A 7,562-nucleotide genomic window follows, 5' to 3' on the forward strand; every position below is an offset into this window, starting at 1 on the left:
GCTTACTTTGAAAATAGCTTTCCTGAGAAATCTGTGCTGAGATGCACGAAGTGGATTTATGTCAGCAGTTCTTCGTTTGAACACTATGTGTCGTTGTTGGCCAGTGCTGTGCATTATTGCTGCTGATGGGCAAGGAAATTTCAGTCGGGAAGAAGCAAGCTGGGGAGCCGCCATACTGACGCAATCTGAGGTTAGAATCAAGTCTGCAATAATATGCTTGTATTCGACTATTACCCTAGTTCAAGACCCTTCGAAAGGATGGTCTAAGAGTAGCTTCATTGCGGAACGAAAGGAAACCTCTTTTCCCGAAAAAAGAGAGGACGAATGCACTAGCAGTTCTCACACAGACGGCTTGGGCTTCTTTCTCTTCCTGTCTCTAAGCAAATCTGTTTTTTCACCTAGCCATTAGTCAGTACCCGGAGAAGGTGAGAGAAGGCTGCAGAAGATCTGTAAAGACTCGTGCACAGACTCTTGGATGGTAAGAACCGAGTGAATTCGGGACAAACAGTTACATTAGAGAGTATGATCAAAACAAGAAATAAAAGTGTTAATTTCTGAATCAATAGAGGTGAAAAAAATAACGTTTTTCTCACCTCTGGATTATCGAGGCAGACCGGGGAAATGCACTCCGTTTATTTACAGTGAAAATGGAAACTGGGGGTGAGGAACAATTCTCATTTTCCTGCAGACTGGTGGTATCACGATGGGAGCTCGCATTTGACTAGGGAGCCTATGAATTGAGTTATTTATTGCTACCATCTATTTTCCAACTGTGTTCTTTATAGTTTTTTTAAATTAGCGCTGTAGACAGACAAGGATGAAAGCCCATTCCTAAGGTAATAAGGAAAGAAAGAAACAGAGACATTATAGGCACTTACTTCCTGCATTTAACGATGTCAATCCACAAAGACCTGAAAATACAGCTTCTATTTTTGCTCTGGATTTGGAGAAAGTTATGGCCATTGTGAATCAAGCTGCCTACGGATCCTGGCTGGACAAGAATGTGTCAGAAACGTGGTTTTCACAACATGAACTTGATAAGATCAATATGAATTATGTGGGGAAGGAATAATGGCGAAGAAAAAGAATGGGCAGAAAATATAAGCGTTCTTTCCAAATAATTTAGGGCAAAAGGAGGTTCTTCTAAACGGGAGGTATTAAGAAGCTGAGTTCTTCAGTTTTAGAAAACTAAAAAGAAAAGTTTCTTTATGATGCAAGAATCGATGTGGAATCACGATTTTTCACATAGTCTGTCTTTGAGGTTCTGGATCTAAAAGAAAATGAGCCAAGATATGGAGTGATATGAAACGACGAAACACCAGGAACTGTTGCAGCTCTTTTTAGTGTCAGCTCCTTATATATACTCATACTTCATACACCTTATGCCTGAAGGAAAACAACTCACAGGTACCAAGTAAATTGTGATCAGAATATCAACGCGGGGCATTCAATAGTGCAGGGCAAAGGAAGAACCTTTATTTCTACAAATTCCGAAAACGATAACAGTGATATTATAAAAACAGCTGATTACGATACTTAAAAACCTAGGTTGGGCTCAAAATTTTCTTAAGTTCTATAATCATTGCAGAACGTGATATGACTGAAGAAAATGACAATAGTCTCGTAATTTTATAATGTTTTAAAATTATCTGGATTCTCTCCCCAATCAACTGCAAGTTAACTAGTTAGGAGATAATTCGTTACTGATAGAAACTGCTCAGAATCATTGGCTTTTCTATGAGCTATTGAGAACTCTCGCCAAGATCCATTTATAATACGGTCTTCATGGAGAAATCATGAATAAATTCATAGATTCATGGATTGTAAGGCTGGAAGGGACCTGAGAAGATCATCGAGTCCAGTTCCCTGCACCAGACAGGAAAGAGAGGTGGGGTCAGGTGACCCCAGCAAGATGACTATCCAGTCTCTTCTTGAAGATTTCCAGGGTAGGCGATTGCACCACCTCTGGAGAGAGCTTATTCCATAATCTGGACACCCTAAGTGTGAAGAAGTTTTTCCTGATGTTGAGCCTGAAATGGTCTTCCATGAGTTTGTGACCATTAATTCCGGTTCTCCCCAGGGGCCCCTGGTAAACAGTTGTTCACGGAGCCCATTGGCAACAGGTAGGGGGTGCACGTGCACCCCCTGAACTTGGCAATGCACCCCAATCACCGCTGGCTACCGCCGATGCTGCCAGCAATGTCTGCGGCCAGCACCCCTCCTCCCCCTGCAGACAGTGCTGCAACTGCCTGTGGGAGCTCACTGCTCACTGCCACCGTGCTCCTGCTGCCGACAGCGCTGCTGTTGCTGCCTGTGGAAGCTCGCCGTGCCCCCCACCCCCAGCCTCCAGGGGCACGTGGTGTTCATGACCCTGCCCCTGATGTACTTCCCTGACCTAGTGGTAAACTGCTACCGAGTCCACTCTGAGCCTTCTCTTTTTCAGGCTAAAGAGTCCTAGGTCCCTTAGCTTTTCTTCATATGGGTTTCCGTTCAATCCTCTAATCCTACAGGTGGCCCTTCTCTGGACTCTCTCAAGTTTTACCATGTCCTTGTTGAAGTGCAGCACCCAGAACTGGATGCAGTACTCCAGCTGGGGTCTCACCAGTGCCAAGTAGAGCAGAAGAATCACCTCCTTGGTCTTGTTGGAGATACAGCATTCTATAATTCAATAATACAGAGTATTATTTGCCCTGCTGGCAACAGTGTCTCATTGCCGGCTCATATTCATGCTCTGGTGTATTATTACCCCCAAGTCTCTTTCATTCATAGTGCTGGTCAGGTTGGCATGGCCAAGCCTGTAGGTGTGCAGGGGATTGTTCATCCCCAGGAGGACCACTTTACATTTCTCAACATTGAACTTCATCTGGTTCTGACTCGCCCAATTTGCTAGTCTGTCTAGATCCACCTGTATCTATAGCCTATCTTCAAGCGTGACCACACTTCCCCATAACTTGGTTCTATACTTTTCAACATCTTCATCAATAATTTGGATGAGGGTGTGAAGAGCTCACTGGCCAAGTTTACAGATGACACCAAGTACCGACCCCTGCGGAACACCACTGCTCAGTTCTCACCAGGATGACACAGATCCATTCATTAGGACTCTCTGGGTCCTACCCCACAGCCAGCTTCATACCCACCTAACCATCCCACAGTTAAGCCCGCTATCTTCCAAGTTTTCACAAGAACATCATGGGATACCAGATCAAAGGCTTTTAGGAGTCAAGGTATACAATATCTACCATTTCTCCTTTATCCAGGTGGTGAGTCACCTGATCATAAAAGGAAATGAGGTTAGTTAGACAAGACCTACCCTTGACAAAGCCATGATAGCTGTCATTCAGAATCCTGCCTTCTGCAAGCCTATCACACATAGACTCCTTAATGGATTCTTCCAGGATTTTCCCTGGGATAGAAGTTAGGCTAATTGTCCTATAGTTACCTGGGTCCTGCCTCCTCCCATTCTTGAAGATGGGCACAACACTGGCCCTCTTCTAGTCCTCAGGGACCTCTCCAGAGTGCCACGAGTTTTGGAACATTTTTGCCAGTGGCTCCACAATGATGTCAGCCAGCTCCTTCAGCACCCTCAGATGGAGTTCAGCCAGTCCTGCTGACTTACATATGTCTAATTTCTTTAAATGATCACACACCGGTTCTATGGCAACAGTAGGGAGGTAGTCATTTCTGCCCTGCTCATTCTGTACCTTGTCGGTCATGATTTTCCCCGTCCCACTGAAACACCAAGGCAAAGTAGTCATTCAGGAGTTCAGGTTTCTCCTGAGTGTCGTTTATCAGCTGTCCTGAGTTGTTGAGCAGTGGCCCCACACTCCCATTTGCTTTCCTCTTGTTCCTTACATACCTAAAGAAGGACTTTTTGTTGTCCTTGATTCCCGTTGCTAATCTAAGTTCAGCCTTTCTAATTTGTCTCGCTACAAGTGCGGGTGGTTGTTGTATAGTCCTGCTTGGGGCATGTCCCCAGCTTCCATTGTTTGTATGCCTCTTTCTTCTTTCTAAGAAGGACCGTGATTTCCCTGTTTAGCCAAGAGGTCTTCCCAGCCCTTTTGCTGCCCTTTCTCCATGTGGGAATGGACTTCCTTTGTCCGTTCCCATCCAAAGACATCTATGTATAGGCAGATACTTCTGACTTTTTCTAAACCAGCAAGAAACTGATTTTCCCAACCAGTATGACTCCACAGCGAAAGATTTTTTTTACACTCATACATTAATGCATATATGAAAGAAGAGAAGAGCTGTATTCCAGTGTATTTAATAACTTGACTGTGACTTCATTTCTTTTCAAGCTTCTGTCCTGATTATGATAACCTTTGAGCTTTATAACACAAAAGCTCTAGAAATGGACATAGCAAATCTAAGATTTAGATATAGCACCCTAAAAATTCAACCTTATGCATTATCTATTAAATAGTGTATTTGACGATTTACTTTTTGCTTTTAGCTCCCTTTATGGGAATAACAGTCAGGAAACTTTCAAAACAAGAAAACCAAAAGAGAAACTTCTGGACACTGTCTGCTACCAGCGCGCAGCTTCCTGAGTCATTGTATATACATAATTACATCTACATTCATGCACCTTTCCCAAAAGGAAATATGGGCAGAGATTAATGTAAGTGTCTCAGACCCTTCCTAAAAGTTTACTTCATGAATATCGTCTTACTGGGGTCCATCTTTTGATTTAACTAGAAAACATTTCCATTAAAAGAGAAGAAAAAGTGTCAGAGATAAAAGTAAAAAGAATTAAAATTCGTGGAAGAGGTGATATCTTTTATTAGACCAACTAGTTATTTGCAAACAAATTACTTTATTTATATGCAAACTTTCAGGCACACTTACCCTTCATCAGGCATAGGAGAAAGCATAGACTGTAAAAATTCTCCTAGGTAGAAATGAAAAATCATATTTTACATGAGAGCTGAAGGTGTAGTAAAGTCTCCTGTTTGGAACAGAGATAAAAGTAATGCATTTGAAACCCTATCATGTTGTTCTACCTTAATACAAACAACGTTGCCCTTTTATATAAAATAAATAAAAATAAAGTATGACGGAACTACTCAACTAGAGAAATTAAGACTATTTGTTACTGTTTCGGTTCATGTTTATATAGTTTTATGTCGATTTTTATCTTTAGAATGTAAACAATCTCCATATCAAAGGCATATGTCATATAGAAACGTATTGTGTATAAATTTGCAGCGGGAATGACAATTGGCTTTGATCTTCTATGTATGTGGTTTTCAAAATCATTCCAGTTTCTGCAGTTGCTGGTTCAACACGTGGTGACGCTATTGGCTAAGGTGCTGGAGAAAAGGAGTTGCAAATATTCTGCCTTGCATTGTTCTAAGGACCTCAGCCGGAGGAAAAGGAACGGAATAATTATGTGTTTGAGAAGACTAAATAGCTTTATCTTAATAAACATATAAGGCAGCCTCTTTTCTAGTATAGCTAGCAATTATTCCGGATCCCTGGGAACAGTTGTTATGAAATGGCTGACGAAGTAGGGACCCACAGCAAGAAAAGGCAAGATTTCTGTTCCTTTGTACATGCGAGTCGGTGGCGGATACCATTCGGTATTCGGTGCGGGAGGACAGGGACAGATGGTCTTTTGTAGGCAACATAGTAAGGGATCTAGATCGGGACGTAAGGTAGATCCTTCCTCGTAGAGCCAGGATCATTTCTTACAACAGCAGCAGAAAGTATCTACAGCTAGTCTTAAGCATGGGAGATGTATGGATAAAAGATCAAATAGACCGGGAGAAGCTGTGCGGACCCCTGGACCCTTGTACTTTACATTTCTAATTAGTGCTAAAGCACCCATTACAGCTCCACAAGATGAAAGTGCAGATTGAGGATATCAATGACAATTCACCGAAATTCCCCAAAGAAACGCTGATCTTAAACATTACCGAGCAATCTCACCCCGGAACCCGCTTTCGGCTGGAAAAAGCCCATAATTCCGACATAGGGACAAACAGTACGAGTGGTTGTTTTGGATGCCAACGACAAGGCTCCTCAGTTCGGGCAGTCGGTCCATCAGGCGAAGTAAATGGAAAACAGCCCGAGCGGCACTTTGGTCACTAGGTTGATCTGGATCTTGGGTAGAATGCAGAAATAATCTACTCCTTCAGCCAGTTGCTCGACAGAGTCCTCCGGCTATTCAGGCTAAACCAGCTAATGGGTAAAATTACCGCTTGTGGAGATCTATTATGAAGAAGCAACGATGCATGAAATGGACGTTCAAGCCACAGATTCCGGGAGCCTGTCTGCTCACTTCAAGGTCCTCGTGGAGGTGACAGGTGTCAATGATAACTCCCCGGAGGTGACAATTACTTCCGTAACTAGCCCACTGCCCGAGGACTCCTTCCCGGAGACAGTGGTGGCACTGCTCAGTGTCAGAAACCGGGACTCTGGGAACAATTGCAAGACGGTCTGCGCCATCCACGATGACGCCCCTTTCGGTCTGAAAAAAATTTTACATAATTTCTACGAACTAGTGACACAGGCCCCCTGGACCGAGAGGAGGTACCGGAGTATAACATAACTATCACAGCCAGAGGCTTAGGACATCCACGTGTAAGCGCGGAGCTGGTTATCGCCGTGCAAATATCGGACGTCAAAGATAAGCCGCCTGTATTTAATTAGTCATCATATGTCATGTACCTGCAGGAAAACACTCAGCCCAACCACATTGGAGAGGTGCACGCTGTTGACCTGGATAAAGAGCAGAATGCCGAAGTGAAGTACGCGGCTACACGCTATTGCCTGGAAAGGTGGGAGGCCTCCCGTTGTCCTCAACTCCGAAAACGGGAAGGTGTATACAGCCCGCAGGCTTTGAGCGCATGAGGGAGTTCCGTTGTATAGTGAGAGCAGAGGACGGCGGCTCGCCCTCCTTGAGCACCAACCGCACACTAGATTTCTTCTTAAGTGATGAAAATGACAACGCCCCCCTCGTCTTGCACCCTCTGCAGAACAGCGCCTCCCCTGCTAATGATCTGGTTCCTAGGTCAGCGGAACCTGGTTACATTGGCACCAAGGTGGTGGCGGTGGACTCAACCGCTGGCCAAAACGCCTGGCTTTCCTACCGCCTGCTGAAGGCTACGGCACCGAATCTCTTCACAGTGGGGCCCCAGACCGGGGAAATAAGGACCACGAGGCCCGAAACAGAGAGAGACTCCCTGAAGCAGAAACTGGTAATACTTGGTAAAGATAACGGCAGGTCACCTCGGTTCACAGCAGCGATGATCCAGGTACTCCTGGTAGGCGTGTTTTCCGATGCCTACCTGCAGGTAGAAGAGACTTCCCAAAGTCAAACTTTCGGAGGATGAACGCAAATAATTCAGAAAAAGAGTCCAACTTCAGGATGCTCCCTGAGTCCAGAAAATTGGAAAGAAGCCACATTCCTGTGTTTTTTCGTTGCCTGTATCAAATCTTTTCCTAAATGTATATAAATCACTCCAGCCCGGTGTTGAAGTCATTCTCACTGTTAACTAATAATCATAGCAAGAGATCACTTGTGAGCCGGGTGATAACCAGCTCCCTGCTATGAC

At 44.2% G+C, this 7,562-nt stretch overlaps 1 pseudogene; it reads left to right on the top strand.

The window, feature by feature from the left end:
- Positions 1-6,235: 6,235 nt before the first annotated feature.
- On the top strand, positions 6,236-7,340 carry LOC102383400 (annotated as a pseudogene).
- Positions 7,341-7,562: the final 222 nt, after the last annotated feature.

This window comes from Alligator sinensis, unplaced genomic scaffold (genome assembly GCF_000455745.1).
Source record: "Alligator sinensis unplaced genomic scaffold, ASM45574v1 scaffold1205_1, whole genome shotgun sequence".
Lineage (NCBI taxonomy): Eukaryota > Metazoa > Chordata > Crocodylia > Alligatoridae > Alligator > Alligator sinensis.